Consider the following 15,430-nt stretch of genomic DNA (forward strand, 5'->3'; position numbering starts at 1 on the left):
GTAGGCAGGAGGCAGTCACTGGTGTAGAGAGGAGTAGGCAGGAGGCAGTCGCTGGTGTAGAGAGGAGTAGGCAGGAGGCAGTCACTGGTGTAGAGAGGAGTAGGCAGGAGGCAGTCGCTGGTGTAGAGAGGAGTAGGCAGGAGGCAGTCGCTGGTGTAGAGAGGAGTAGGCAGGAGGCAGTCACTGGTGTAGAGAGGAGTAGGCAGGAGGCAGTCGCTGGTGTAGAGAGGAGTAGGCAGGAGGCAGTCACTGGTGTAGAGAGGAGTTGGCAGGAGGCAGTTGCTGGTGTAGAGAGGAGTAGGCAGGAGGCAGTCGCTGGTGTAGAGAGGAGTAGGCAGGAGGCAGTCGCTGGTGTAGAGAGGAGTAGGCAGGAGGCAGTCACTGGTGTAGAGAGGAGTAGGCAGGAGGCAGTCACTGGTGTAGAGAGGAGTAGGCAGGAGGCAGTCACTGGTGTAGGGAGGAGTAGGCAGGAGGCAGTCACTGGTTTAGGGAGGAGTAGGCAGGAGGCAGTCACTGGTTTAGAGAGGAGTAGGCAGGAGGCAGTCACTGGTGTAGAGAGGAGTAGGCAGGAGGCAGTCGCTGGTGTAGAGAGGAGTAGGCAGGAGGCAGTCGCTGGTTTAGAGAGGAGTAGGCAGGAGGCAGTCGCTGGTGTAGAGAGGAGTAGGCAGGAGGCAGTCGCTGGAGTAGAGAGGAGTAGGCAGGAGGCAGTCACTGGTTTAGAGAGGAGTAGGCAGGAGGCAGTCGCTGGTGTAGAGAGGAGTAGGCAGGAGGCAGTCACTGGTTTAGAGAGGAGTAGGCAGGAGGCAGTCACTGGTGTAGAGAGGAGTAGGCAGGAGGCAGTCGCTGGTGTAGAGAGGAGTAGGCAGGAGGCAGTCGCTGGTGTAGAGAGGAGTAGGCAGGAGGCAGTCACTGGTGTAGAGAGGAGTAGGCAGGAGGAAGTCGCTGGTGTAGAGGGGAGTAGGCAGGAGGCAGTCGCTGGTGTAGAGAGGAGTAGGCAGTCGCTGGTGTAGAGAGGAGTAGGCAGGAGGCAGTCGCTGGTGTAGAGAGGAGTAGGCAGGAGGCAGTCGCTGGTTTAGAGAGGAGTAGGCAGGAGGCAGTCGCTGGTGTAGAGAGGAGTAGGCAGGAGGCAGTCGCTGGAGTAGAGAGGAGTAGGCAGGAGGCAGTCACTGGTTTAGAGAGGAGTAGGCAGGAGGCAGTCACTGGTGTAGAGAGGAGTAGGCAGGAGGCAGTCGCTGGTGTAGAGAGGAGTAGGCAGGAGGCAGTCGCTGGTGTAGAGAGGAGTAGGCAGGAGGCAGTCACTGGTGTAGAGAGGAGTAGGCAGGAGGCAGTCGCTGGTGTAGAGAGGAGTAGGCAGGAGGCAGTCACTGGTGTAGAGAGGAGTAGGCAGGAGGCAGTCGCTGGTGTAGAGAGGAGTAGGCAGGAGGCAGTCGCTGGTGTAGAGAGGAGTAGGCAGGAGGCAGTCACTGGTGTAGAGAGGAGTAGGCAGGAGGCAGTCGCTGGTGTGGAGAGGAGTAGGCAGGAGGCAGTCACTGGTGTAGAGAGGAGTTGGCAGGAGGCAGTTGCTGGTGTAGAGAGGAGTAGGCAGGAGGCAGTCGCTGGTGTAGAGAGGAGTAGGCAGGAGGCAGTCGCTGGTGTAGAGAGGAGTAGGCAGGAGGCAGTCACTGGTGTAGAGAGGAGTAGGCAGGAGGCAGTCACTGGTGTAGAGAGGAGTAGGCAGGAGGCAGTCACTGGTGTAGGGAGGAGTAGGCAGGAGGCAGTCACTGGTGTAGAGAGGAGTAGGCAGGAGGCAGTCGCTGGTGTAGAGAGGAGTAGGCAGGAGGCAGTCGCTGGTTTAGAGAGGAGTAGGCAGGAGGCAGTCGCTGGTGTAGAGAGGAGTAGGCAGGAGGCAGTCGCTGGAGTAGAGAGGAGTAGGCAGGAGGCAGTCACTGGTTTAGAGAGGAGTAGGCAGGAGGCAGTCGCTGGTGTAGAGAGGAGTAGGCAGGAGGCAGTCACTGGTTTAGAGAGGAGTAGGCAGGAGGCAGTCACTGGTGTAGAGAGGAGTAGGCAGGAGGCAGTCGCTGGTGTAGAGAGGAGTAGGCAGGAGGCAGTCGCTGGTGTAGAGAGGAGTAGGCAGGAGGCAGTCACTGGTGTAGAGAGGAGTAGGCAGGAGGAAGTCGCTGGTGTAGAGGGGAGTAGGCAGGAGGCAGTCGCTGGTGTAGAGAGGAGTAGGCAGTCGCTGGTGTAGAGAGGAGTAGGCAGGAGGCAGTCGCTGGTGTAGAGAGGAGTAGGCAGGAGGCAGTCGCTGGTTTAGAGAGGAGTAGGCAGGAGGCAGTCGCTGGTGTAGAGAGGAGTAGGCAGGAGGCAGTCGCTGGAGTAGAGAGGAGTAGGCAGGAGGCAGTCACTGGTTTAGAGAGGAGTAGGCAGGAGGCAGTCACTGGTGTAGAGAGGAGTAGGCAGGAGGCAGTCGCTGGTGTAGAGAGGAGTAGGCAGGAGGCAGTCGCTGGTGTAGAGAGGAGTAGGCAGGAGGCAGTCGCTGGTGTAGAGAGGAGTAGGCAGGAGGCAGTCGCTGGTGTAGAGAGGAGTAGGCAGGAGGCAGTCGCTGGTGTAGAGAGGAGTAGGCAGGAGGCAGTAGGTTCGGCAGCAGCTGGAAGGCCTGTGATGCTTAAGGCCTGAGCTGGACCGGAGGGGGAGCCAAAGCAAAGGCTGGTGTGACAGAAACTAGTGATTAACGTTTCTTTGCACTATGTACCCTCCCATTGTTTCCACACATCTGCTAAAAGTAGACAAAATAGGTTTAACTATTTCGATAAAAGGAGAGAGACAACTCTGTTCATTGGGCCTCAACTGTCAGATATATGTTTCTAGTTTAGTCAGAAAGTTGTTTTCATTGCAAGTTAATGTGCACTGTTAGCTAGCTAACGTTCGCTGGCAGGCTGGTTCACGATCTAACCATTCAAACAATGAATCCTGATCTATGATAACTTTTAAAACATGAAATTATTTGGCTAGCTCTAAAAGGATTTGGCTAAAAGCAAATCTAACCGCTATGATCTGTGAACTAATATTATTTTTAACTCAGATGCATTTGCATCACTAGTTATAGCCTAAGATTAGCTAGCTAGCTAATATTGAACCTAGTTGGTTAGCTTTAGCTACCTGTAGATTCATGCAGAGTAGTAACATTATGTGTTGGGATTATGGTTCATTGTTTAGCTAGCTAGCTACATGTCTACACAAAAGACTCAACTATGCAAGTAACTATTTCACTGTAGAGTTTACACCTCCTGTATGATGTGCATGTGACAAATAATCTTAGATTTCATTTGATATAGTGTGTGTTCACCAGAGACGGTAATGTGAATAGGGTGCCAATTACAGGGTGCCATTTATAAGGGAATAGGGTGCCATTTATAAGGGAATAGGGTGCCATTTATAAGGGAATAGGGTGCCATTTATAAGGGAATATGGTGCCATTTATAAGGGAATATGGTGCCATTAATAGGGGAATAGGGTGCCATTTATAGGGGACTATTGTGACATGTTTAAAGGAATAGGGTGCCATTTATAAGGGAATAGGGTGCCATTTATACGGGAATAGGGAGCCATTTATAAGGGAATATGACTCACACAAGAACTACTCACACACACCTTTATCTCTCACCAGCTCTGCTACCTATTGTATCTGCTATCTACAGTGGTGGAACATGACAAACTAGGCTCTGTCTATTCTGTTTTAAACTTAGATAAGTGTCTCTGTGTTTCTCTACTGATACAGATCATCCTTGTCTGTTCTAGTCATCAGACTGGGTGAAACCACAGTATGTGACACATCCTGTTACTCTATAGGATCCCAATTGTGAGAAAACGTACTGAGGAGAACAGAGAATAGCATGATTAGCAGTCATATGATCTAACCATTCAGACTTTACCCTGTCAGCAGATAGTAACCAAACTGTCACTGGTGTAGAGAGGAGTAGGCAGGAGGCAGTCACTGGTGTAGAGAGGAGTAGGCAGGAGGCAGTCGCTGGTGTAGAGAGGAGTAGGCAGGAGGCAGTCGCTGGTGTAGAGAGGAGTAGGCAGGAGGCAGTCGCTGGTGTAGAGAGGAGTAGGCAGGAGGCAGTCATTGGAGTAGAGAGGAGTAGGCAGGAGGCAGTCACTGGTGTAGAGAGGAGTAGGCAGGAGGCAGTCGCTGGTGTAGAGAGGAGTAGGCAGGAGGCAGTCACTGGTGTAGAGAGGAGTAGGCAGGAGGCAGTCGCTGGTGTAGAGAGGAGTAGGCAGGAGGCAGTCACTGGTGTAGAGAGGAGTAGGCAGGAGGCAGTCGCTGGTGTAGAGAGGAGTAGGCAGGAGGCAGTCGCTGGTGTAGAGAGGAGTAGGCAGGAGGCAGTCACTGGTGTAGAGAGGAGTAGGCAGGAGGCAGTCGCTGGTGTAGAGAGGAGTAGGCAGGAGGCAGTCACTGGTGTAGAGAGGAGTTGGCAGGAGGCAGTTGCTGGTGTAGAGAGGAGTAGGCAGGAGGCAGTCACTGGTGTAGAGAGGAGTAGGCAGGAGGCAGTCGCTGGTTTAGAGAGGAGTAGGCAGGAGGCAGTCGCTGGTGTAGAGAGGAGTAGGCAGGAGGCAGTCGCTGGTGTAGAGAGGAGTAGGCAGGAATCAGTCATTGGAGTAGAGAGGAGTAGGCAGGAGGCAGTCACTGGTGTAGAGAGGAGTAGGCAGGAGGCAGTCGCTGGTGTAGAGAGGAGTAGGCAGGAGGCAGTCGCTGGTGTAGAGAGGAGTAGGCAGGAGGCAGTCACTGGTGTAGAGAGGAGTTGGCAGGAGGCAGTTGCTGGTGTAGAGAGGAGTAGGCAGGAGGCAGTCACTGGTGTAGAGAGGAGTAGGCAGGAGGCAGTCGCTGGTTTAGAGAGGAGTAGGCAGGAGGCAGTCGCTGGTGTAGAGAGGAGTAGGCAGGAGGCAGTCACTGGTGTAGAGAGGAGTAGGCAGGAGGCATCGCTGGTGTAGAGAGGAGTAGGCAGGAGGCAGTCACTGGTGTAGAGAGGAGTAGGCAGGAGGCAGTCGCTGGTGTAGAGAGGAGTAGGCAGGAGGCAGTCGCTGGTGTAGAGAGGAGTAGGCAGGAGGCAGTCATTGGAGTAGAGAGGAGTAGGCAGGAGGCAGTCACTGGTGTAGAGAGGAGTAGGCAGGAGGCAGTCGCTGGTGTAGAGAGGAGTAGGCAGGAGGCAGTCGCTGGTGTAGAGAGGAGTAGGCAGGAGGCAGTCACTGGTGTAGAGAGGAGTTGGCAGGAGGCAGTTGCTGGTGTAGAGAGGAGTAGGCAGGAGGCAGTCACTGGTGTAGAGAGGAGTAGGCAGGAGGCAGTCGCTGGTTCAGAGAGGAGTAGGCAGGAGGCAGTCGCTGGTGTAGAGAGGAGTAGGCAGGAGGCAGTCGCTGGTGTAGAGAGGAGTAGGCAGGAGGCAGTCGCTGGTGTAGAGAGGAGTAGGCAGGAGGCAGTCGCTGGTGTAGAGAGGAGTAGGCAGGAGGCAGTCACTGGTGTAGAGAGGAGTAGGCAGGAGGCAGTCACTGGTGTAGAGAGGAGTAGGCAGGAGGCAGTCACTGGTGTAGAGAGGAGTAGGCAGGAGGCAGTCGCTGGTGTAGAGAGGAATAGGCAGGAGTCAGTCACTGGTGTAGAGAGGAGTAGGCAGGAGGCAGTCACTGGTGTAGAGAGGAGTAGGCAGGAGGCAGTCACTGGTGTAGAGAGGAGTAGGCAGGAGGCAGTCACTGGTGTAGAGAGGAGTAGGCAGGAGGCAGTCGCTGGTTTAGAGAGGAGTAGGCAGGAGGCAGTCGCTGGTGTAGAGAGGAGTAGGCAGGAGGCAGTCACTGGTGTAGAGAGGAGTAGGCAGGAGGCATCGCTGGTGTAGAGAGGAGTAGGCAGGAGGCAGTCATTGGAGTAGAGAGGAGTAGGCAGGAGGCAGTCACTGGTGTAGAGAGGAGTAGGCAGGAGGCAGTCGCTGGTGTAGAGAGGAGTAGGCAGGAGGCAGTCACTGGTGTAGAGAGGAGTTGGCAGGAGGCAGTTGCTGGTGTAGAGAGGAGTAGGCAGGAGGCAGTCACTGGTGTAGAGAGGAGTAGGCAGGAGGCAGTCGCTGGTTTAGAGAGGAGTAGGCAGGAGGCAGTCGCTGGTGTAGAGAGGAGTAGGCAGGAGTCAGTCACTGGTGTAGAGAGGAGTAGGCAGGAGGCAGTCACTGGTGTAGAGAGGAGTAGGCAGGAGGCAGTCACTGGTGTAGAGAGGAGTAGGCAGGAGGCAGTCACTGGTTTAGAGAGGAGTAGGCAGGAGGCAGTCGCTGGTGTAGAGAGGAGTAGGCAGGAGGCAGTCACTGGTGTAGAGAGGAGTAGGCAGGAGGCAGTCGCTGGTGTAGAGAGGAGTAGGCAGGAGGCAGTCACTGGTGTAGAGAGGAGTAGGCAGGAGGCAGTCACTGGTGTAGAGAGGAGTAGGCAGGAGGCAGTTGCTGGTGTAGAGAGGAGTAGGCAGGAGGCAGTCGCTGGTGTAGAGAGGAGTAGGCAGGAGGCAGTCGCTGGTTTAGAACTACTGAATTTATTAAAGCACCACAGATCAAAGCAGGATGAAACCCAAACGCTGTTTGCTCAAAATATATCTTCATAAAGAAAAAGGCACAGGGCACCCAAAGTGCAGAATATAAAATCAAATCAAATCAAATACATTTTTATAGCCCTTCTTACATCAGCTGATATATCAAAGTGCTGTACAGAAACCCAGCCTAAAACCCCAAACAGCAAGCAATGCAGGTGTAGAAGCACAGTGGCTAGGAAAAACTCCCTAGAAAGGCCAAAACCTAGGAAGAAACCTAGAGAGGAACCAGACTATGAGGGGTGGCCAGTCCTCTTCTGGCTATGCCGGGTGGAGATTGTAACAGAACATGGTCAAGATGTTCAAATGTTCATAAATGACCAGCATGGTCAAATAATAATAATCACAGTAGTTGTCGAGGGTGCAACAAGTCAACACCTCAAGAGTAAATATCAGTTGGCTTTTCATAGCCAATCATTGAGAGTATCTCTACCGCTCCTGCTGTCTCTAGAGAGTTGAAAACAGCAGGTCTGGGACAGGTAGCACGTCCGGTGAACAGGTCAGGGTTCCATAGCCGCAGGCAGAACAGTTGAAACTGGAGCAGCAGCACGGCCAGGTGGACTGGGGACAGCAAGGAGTCATCATGCCAGGTAGTCCTGAGGCATGGTTCTCGGGCTCAGGTCCTCCGAGAGAGAGAAAGAAAGAAAGAAAGAAAGAGAGAAAGAGAGAATTAGAGAGAGCATACTTAAATTCACACAGGACACCGAATAAGACAGGAGAAATACTGCAGATATAACAGACTGACCCTAGCCCCCCGACACATAAACTACTGCAGCATAAATACTGGAGGCTGAGACAGGAGGGGTCAGGAGGCACTGTGGCCCCATCCGATGATACCCCTGGACAGGGTCTAACAGGCAGGATAGAACCCTACCCACTTTGCCAAAGCACAGCCCCCACACCACTAGAGGGATATCTTCAACCACCAACTTACCATCCTGAGACAAGGCCGAGTATAGCCCACAAAGATCTCCGCCACGGCACAACCCAAGGGGGGGGCGCCAACCCAGACAGGAAGATCACGTCAGTGACTCAACCCACTCAAGTGATGCACCCCTCCTAGGGATGGCATGGCACCAGTAAGCCAGTGACTCAGCCCCTGTAATAGGGTTAGAGGCAGAGAATCCCAGTGGAGAGAGGGGAACCGGCCAGGCCGAGACAGCAAGGGCGGTTCGTTGCTCCAGAGCCATTCCGTTCACCTTCACACTCCTGGGCCAGACTACACTCAATCATATTACCTACTGAAGAGATGAGTCTTCAGTAAAGACCGAGTCTGCGTCTCTCACATGGGTAGTCAGACCATTCCATAAAAATTGAGCTTTATAGGAGAAAGCCCTGCCTCCAGCTGTTTGCTTAGAAATTCTAGGGACAATTAGGAGGCCTGCGACTTGTGACTGTAGCGTACATGTAGGTATGTACGGCAGGACCAAATCGGAAAGATAGGTAGGAGCAAGCCCGTGTAATGCTTTGTAGGTTAGCAGTAAAACCTTGAAATCAGCCCCTGCCTTAACAGGAAGCCAGTGTAGGGAGGCTAGCACTGGAGTGATATGATCACATTTTTTGGTTCTAGTCAGGATTCTAGCAGCCGTATTTAGCACTAACTGATGTTTATTTAGTGCTTTATCCGGGTAACCGGAAAGTATAGCATTGCAGTAGACTAACCTAGAAGTAACAAAAGCACAGATACATTTTTCGGCATAACTTTTGGACAGAAAGTTTCAGATTTTTGCAATATTACGTAGATGGAAAAAAGCTGTCCTTGAAACAGTCTTGATATGTTCGTCAAAAGAGAGATCAGGGTCCAGAGTAAAGCTGAGGTCAGTTTTATTTGAGACGACTGTACAACCATCAAGATTAATTGTCAGATTCAACAGAAGATCTCTTTGTTTCTTGGGACCTAGAACAAGCATCTCTGTTTTGTCCGAGTTTAAAAGTAGAAAGTTTGCAGCCATCCACTTCCTTATGTCTGAAACACAGATTTCCAGCGAGGGCAATTTTGGGGCTTCACCATGTTTCATTGAAATGTACAACTGTGTGTCATCCGCATAGCAGTGAAAGTTAACATTATGTTTTCGAATGACATCCCCAAGAGGTCAAATATATTGTATTGTGAAAACAATAGTGGTCCTAAAACGGAACCTTGAGGAACACCGAAATTTACAGTTGATTTGTCAGAGGACAAACCATTCACAGAGACAAACTGATATCTTTCCGACAGACAAGATATTAACCAGGCCAGAACTTGTCCGTGTAGACCAATTTGGGTTTCCAATCTCTCCAAAAGAATGTGCTGATCGTTGTTATCAAAAGCAGCACTAAGGTCTAGGAGCACGAGGACAGATGCAGAGCCTCGGTCTGACGCCCTTAAAAGGTCCTTTACCACCTTCACAAGTGCAGTCTTAGTGCTATGATGGGGTCTAAAACCAGACTGAAGCATTTCGTATACATTGGTTGTCTTCAGGAAGGCAGTGAGTTTCTGCGCAACAGCTTTTTCTAAAGTTTTTGAGAGGAATGGAAGATTCGATATAGGCCTATCGTTTTTTATATTTTCTTGGTCAAGGTTTGGCTTTTTCAAGAGAAGCTTTATTACTGCCACTTTTAGTGAATTTGGTGGATCGAGAGCCGTTTATTATGTTCAACATAGGAGGGCCAAGCACAGGAAGCAGCTCTTTCAGTATTTTGGTTGGAATAGGGTCCATTATGCAGCTTGAAGGTTTTGAGGCCATGATTATTTTCATCATTGTGTCAAGAGACATAGTACTAAAACACTTGAGTGTCTCCCTTGATCCTAGGTCCTGGCAGAGTTGTGCAGACTCAGGACAACTGAGCTTTGGAGGAATACGCAGATTTAAACCTCTACTTGATCACCCTCCCGGATCCGGGATCCTTCTCATCAGAAACGCTGACTAGCATAGCCTAGCCTAGCGCCACAGGGAATATCATATAATATAATTTCATGAAATCACAAGTCCAATACAGCAAATGAAAGATAAACATCTTGTGAATCCAGCCAACATGTCTGATTTTTAAAATGTTTTACAGCGAAAACACAACATATATTTATGTTAGCTCACCACAATAGCCCAAAACACAACACAATTTTTTCACCGCAAAGATAGCTTTCACAAAACCCACAAATAGAGATAAAAATAATCACTAACCTTTGAACAACTTCATCAGATGACAGTTTTATAACATCATGTTATACAATACATTTATGTTTTGTTCGAAAATGTGCATATTTATAGCTACAAATCCTGGTTTTACATTGTGAACATGGCGCAAAAATGCTCCAAATTGTCCGGAGAAATTTTGGACAGTCACGTAATCTAAAAACTCATCATAAACTTTGCTGAAAAATACATGTTGGGCAAATAAATAAAGATACACTGGTTCTTAATGCAACTGCTGTGTTAGATTGAAAAAAATAACTTTAGTAAAAAGCACAGCATGCAATAATCTGAGACAGCGCTCAGCCATTCTCCGCCATGTTGGAGTCAACATATTCCACAAAAATACAAAATAACATCATAAATATTCTCTTACCTTTGATGATCTTTCATCAGAATGCAGTGCAAGGAGTCCTAGTTCCACAATAAAGCGTTGTTTTGTTTTAGAATGTCCATTTCTTCTGTCGAATTAGCAACTTTGGCTAGCATGGTGGAGCTCACGTGTCCATGAACGCTTGGCGCATGGAACGAAAAATTCCAAAAGTCATAATAAAAGTCGAATAAACTGGTCAAACTCAGTTGAAAATCCATCTTCATGATGTTTTTCTCATATGTATCCAATAACGTCCCAGACGGAGCATTTCTTCGTGTCTACCTAACGCATTGCAGAAAATTATATGGTCCTCCCAGGTGCGCAGCAAAATACTGCCAATATGGCGGACCTGTCACTCCAAAAGCTCTTTGCCTGCCAAATGAGTTCTGTTTTACTCACAGATATAATTCAAACAGTTTTAGAAAGCAAAATACAGACTCCTCTAGGGGGCGCCATTTTCACTTTGGGAAAAATAGTGCCCAAATAAACGGCCTCGTACTCTGTTCTAGATCATACGATATGCATATTATTATTACTATTGGATAGAAAACACTCTGAAGTTTCTAAAACTGTTTGAATTATATCTGTGAGTAAAACAGAACTCATTTGGCAGGCAAAGAGCTTTTGGAGTGACAGGTCCGCCATATTGGCAGTATTTTGCTGCGCACCTGGGAGCACCATATCATTTTCTGCAAAAGCTAAATTGTCGCTAGGGGACCTGTGTGCCGATCTTGGAGTAAACTGACGATAACAAAGATTATAGCAAACACAGAAATGGAATTGGTGCTCGCTAGCTATGCAAATTCAGCTCTTGTTGGAAGCCAGCCAATATAAAACAAACTATATTAAAATTACAGAAGGTTGCAGCATACGTTGTGTAAATTGTGAACTCATACAACTGTCAACCCTTGTCACTGCAATCCATGTCACATTTGCTAGCTGACTAGCTAGCTACCTTTTAGATCGAAGCCCATCTGGAATGACAGATGACAGAAGCCCATCTCCTACTGTAAATAACCTGCACACTGTGTGTGTGTGAAGCCAGCCAGGTAGAGAAATGAAAAAATATTTTTCAGTACACCAAAACGCAAAGGAAGAACCCTAGTAGCCTAATATCTCAAAGACAAGTTGATAAAATGTTCATCAGAAAGAAGTGAAATGCTAATGGTAATGTTTCACAATGATGTCATTAGGCAGAGCAGGCAACAGATGGCACAAAGACAGCAGAGTTGGGGACAGATGGGCAGGGACAGACTGGCAGAGACAGGAAGTCTCAGGTAAGTTTGTTGAGTCTTTGTTTGGCAACATTATGAAAGGTCAGAATTTTTGCTGGATGGTGTGGAGGTTGTTTGGTGACCGTTTTGACCAGGACAGTCTAATCGTCCTGCAAAAGTTGGAAAGAGCGCTTCTCATGGGGGAGTTGGGTGAGTCTCTAGATCAGTACCCTGAGCTGAACATAGATTCTCTTTCAGTGCAGATCCCTCTCCTTTGCAACAAATACCCCTGTAGCAGCAGTGGAGAGGCAGCAGAGGTCCTCAGAAGGCTACCAGTGGAGGTGCGGGGTATGGTTGACCAAATTGAGGTGCTGATCAGAATTTTGTTTGTGGTGCCAATGTCTTCATGTTAACTTGTCTGGGAAATTGCAGCGCACCAAATTCAAACAACAGAAATCTCATTATTAAAATTCCTAAAACATACAAGTATTATACGTCAGTTTAAAGATAAACTTCTTGTTAATCCAACCGCTGTTTCCGATTTCAAAAAGGCTTTACGGCGAAAGCACACCATGCGATTATGCGAGGACAGCGCCTAGCCAAAGAGAGGAGTCACAAAAGTCAGAAATAGCGATAAAATTAATCACTTACCTTTGATGATCTTCATATGGATGCACTCACAGGACTCCATGTTACAAAATAAATGTTTGTTTTGTTTAATAAAGTCCCTCTTTATGTCCAAAAAGCTCCGTTTTCTTCGCACATTTTGTTCAGTAATCCATTGGCACAAAGCGCGGTCATAACACTCAGACGAAAAGTCAAAAAAGTTCCATTAAAGTTCGTAGGACCATGTCAAACAATGTTTATAATCAATCATTAGGGTGTTTTTATCATAAATATTCAATATTATTTAAACCGGACAATAGTGTATTCAATAGAAAAGATAAACAGCACACGGCGCGCACCAAACAACTATAAACATCAAGCATCCACTCACTGAATGTGGTCTTGTTCACTCATTTTTCAGAATACAAGCCTGAAACAATTTCTAAAGACTGTTGACATCTAGTGGAAGCCATAGGAAGTGCAATCTGAGCCCACAGCCACCGGATACTGTATAGAAATTCAATTGATAACTACAATCATCGGAAAATCCCACTTCCTGGATGGATTTTCCTCAGGTTTTTGCCTGCCATATCAGTTCTGTTATACTCACAGACATTATTTTAACAGTTTTGGAAACTTTAGAGTGTTGTCTATCCAATATCTATAAGTTATATGCATATCCTAGCTTTTGGGCCTGAGTAACAGGCAGTTTACTTAGGGCACGCATTTCATCCAAACTTCCCAATGCTGCCCCCTATCCCAAACAGGTTTTAAAGACTTGGCTACGGGCTAGCATGGTGTCACGCCCTGACCTTAGAGAGCTTTTTATTTCTCTATTTTGGTTTGGTCAGGGTGTGATTTGGGTGGGCATTCTATGTTCTTTTTTCTATGTTTTGTATTTCTTTGTTTTGGCCGGGTATGGTTCTCAATCAGGGACAGCTGACTATCGTTGTCTCTGATTGGGAACCATACTTAGGTAGCTTTTCCCCACCGATGCTTTGTGGGTAGTTATTTTCTGTTTTGTGTTTCTGCACCTGACAGGACTGTTTCGGTTTCGTTCATTCTCTTTGTTATTTTGTTCTAGTGTTCAGTGTTAATAAAAAGCATGAACACTTACCACACTACGCTTTGGTCCGATTATTCCTCATCCGATGACGACACCTGTTACAGAACTACCCACCACCAACGGACCAAACAGCGTGGTATGGAGGAGCAGAGGGTTCAGGACTCCTGGACATGGGAGAAGATATTGGACGGAAAGGGACCCTGGAGACAGGCTGGGCAATATCGCCGCCCGAAAAAGGAGCTGGAGGCAGCTAAAGCTGAGAGGCGGCAATATGAGGCAAGGCAGCGCAGCAGGCACGAGAGGCAGCCCCAAAGTATGTGTGTAACTTAGGGAATGGCCGTCCGCATCAATGATACACATTTAGAATCAGCTAAACACAACAAGGCATACATTGAAGAAACACAGACAATCAACAATCAAATCGATTACATAACTGTACATGTAAACCTAGGCTTACTGCTCAAGTAGGCACATTTGTCCAAATAAGATTCCCTCATTGTGAGCAATTAGCTAGCTCACGTTCAAATGGGTGCTAATTAATGCTATGCTAACATCGGTGCGGTAGTTGGTCATCTAAAAATATACCACTGTACTGGTATAACATGAAAATTACAAAGTACATTATGCATAATGACAGTCTCACTTACTTCCATGGTTTATATTTTTATCCATTTAGGTTTGTGATAAAGGAATGTATATGTTTAAGATAATGACTAAAGTATTCCACCCTGAAACCATATAATTGGATGAAATGTGTTAAGAGTCATAATTCAATAATGTGTGTGTGACTAGGCCATTGTGTTACTATTTCGCAATATGAGCTGGGTTATAGGTTGAGACACTCAAGGCCAACTGAACTGTTGACTTGTGAGAACTCTGAAACCAATAACAGGAAAGAGGCCTCCCCAACCTAGGTAGGGGAGTAACTGTTAGAAATGGCTTGCAGAAGAGAATGAGAAACTACGTGTTAGTATTGTGGAAAAATACAGCCCACCTAAAGAGTGGTGGAGTTTCTACTGATGTGAGTTCATTTGTGTGTGTGGCTGTGTGTGTGTGTGTGTGTGTGTGTGTGTGTGTGTGTGTGTGTGTGTGTGTGTGTGTGTGTGTGTGTGTGTGTGTGTGTGTGTGTGTGTGTGTGTGTGTGTGTGTGTGTGTGTGTGTGTGTGTGTGTGTGTGTGTGTGTGTATGTTATAAAATGACTCTGTTCTCATTTTTGACTTCAGAGTACTCTCTGAATAAAGAACTAACCTATTGCAGAATCTGAGGCTTTGTCTAAATTCTTCATTAGCCAGGGTCTACCAAACCTCTAGGAATTGGTCAAAGTTATAAAATAGTTCAGTTATAACATTGGGATAAAAATTCTCGTGACAGTTCGATTAAGATTCGCTTTCGTTGGCGTTGATACCGTCGACGTGAACCTCAACTTGGGTGACCTTGAAGGAGACGGGAAGGGTTCGGGTTAGACGCGTTTGACTCCACCCACATTGAGCGCGGCCCCGACTTCTGACTCCGCCCACATTGAGCCTGGCCTCGAACTGCACAATACAGTCAGAGGCTTCTCTCCCTATAGGTCTCTAGTAGTGCGTCGCCCTCTTGTGGACAAACTGACACCAAACCAAAATAGGTGTGAGAGAGAAGCCCTCCCAGTCGAAAAACAACATCTCTGATATGATCTTGTTCGTTATGTTCCAGTTGTATCACAGGTTGTATTTGTAATTAAACAAAATTCAGACTCCTTTAGTGGCGTTATTGAATTAATTTTAACATATGAAGAATACTTAAAAATATATGTTATTAATTCATAATACAGTAACGAGTGAAAACTTCTAGGCTACAATCCAGTACATTATAATATAATACCTATCTGAGTTTATATCCAACAGCAGGGCTGGTTCTGGAGGGATATTTATGGGCTGGTTCTAGAGCGATATTTCTAGGCTTGTTCTAGGATGATATTCATGAGTTGGTTCTAGAATTATATTTCTAGGCTGGTTCTAGGAGGATATTTCTGGGTTGGTTATAGGATATTTCTGGGCTGGTTCTAGAATGATATTTCTGGGCTGGTTCTAGGATTATATTTCTGGGCTGAATCTAGGATGATATTTCTGGGCTGGTTCTAGAGGGATATTTCTAGGCTTGTTCTAGGATGATATTTCTGGGCTGGTTCTAAAGTAATATTTCTGGGCTGGTTCTAGGATGATATTTCTGGGCTGGTTCTAGGATGATATTTATGGGCTGGTTCTAGGATGATATTTATGGGCTGTTTCTAAGATTATATTTATGGGCTGGTTCTAGAGGGATATTTATGGGCTGGTTCTAGAGGGATATTTATGGGCTGGTTCTAGGATGATATTCATGGGCTGGTTTTAGAATTATATTTATGGGCTGGTTCTAGAATGATATTTCTGGGCTGGTTCT

At 47.3% G+C, this 15,430-nt stretch overlaps 1 protein-coding gene across 3 annotated transcripts in view; it reads right to left on the reverse strand.

The window, feature by feature from the left end:
• The window catches only part of LOC139545504 (adhesion G protein-coupled receptor E5-like), a 494,332-nt gene that overhangs the window by 112,269 nt on the left and 366,633 nt on the right, over window positions 1-15,430 (reverse strand). The window lies entirely within an intron of this gene.

The sequence above is a fragment of the Salvelinus alpinus genome, chromosome 2, assembly GCF_045679555.1.
Source record: "Salvelinus alpinus chromosome 2, SLU_Salpinus.1, whole genome shotgun sequence".
NCBI classification, from domain to species: domain Eukaryota; kingdom Metazoa; phylum Chordata; class Actinopteri; order Salmoniformes; family Salmonidae; genus Salvelinus; species Salvelinus alpinus.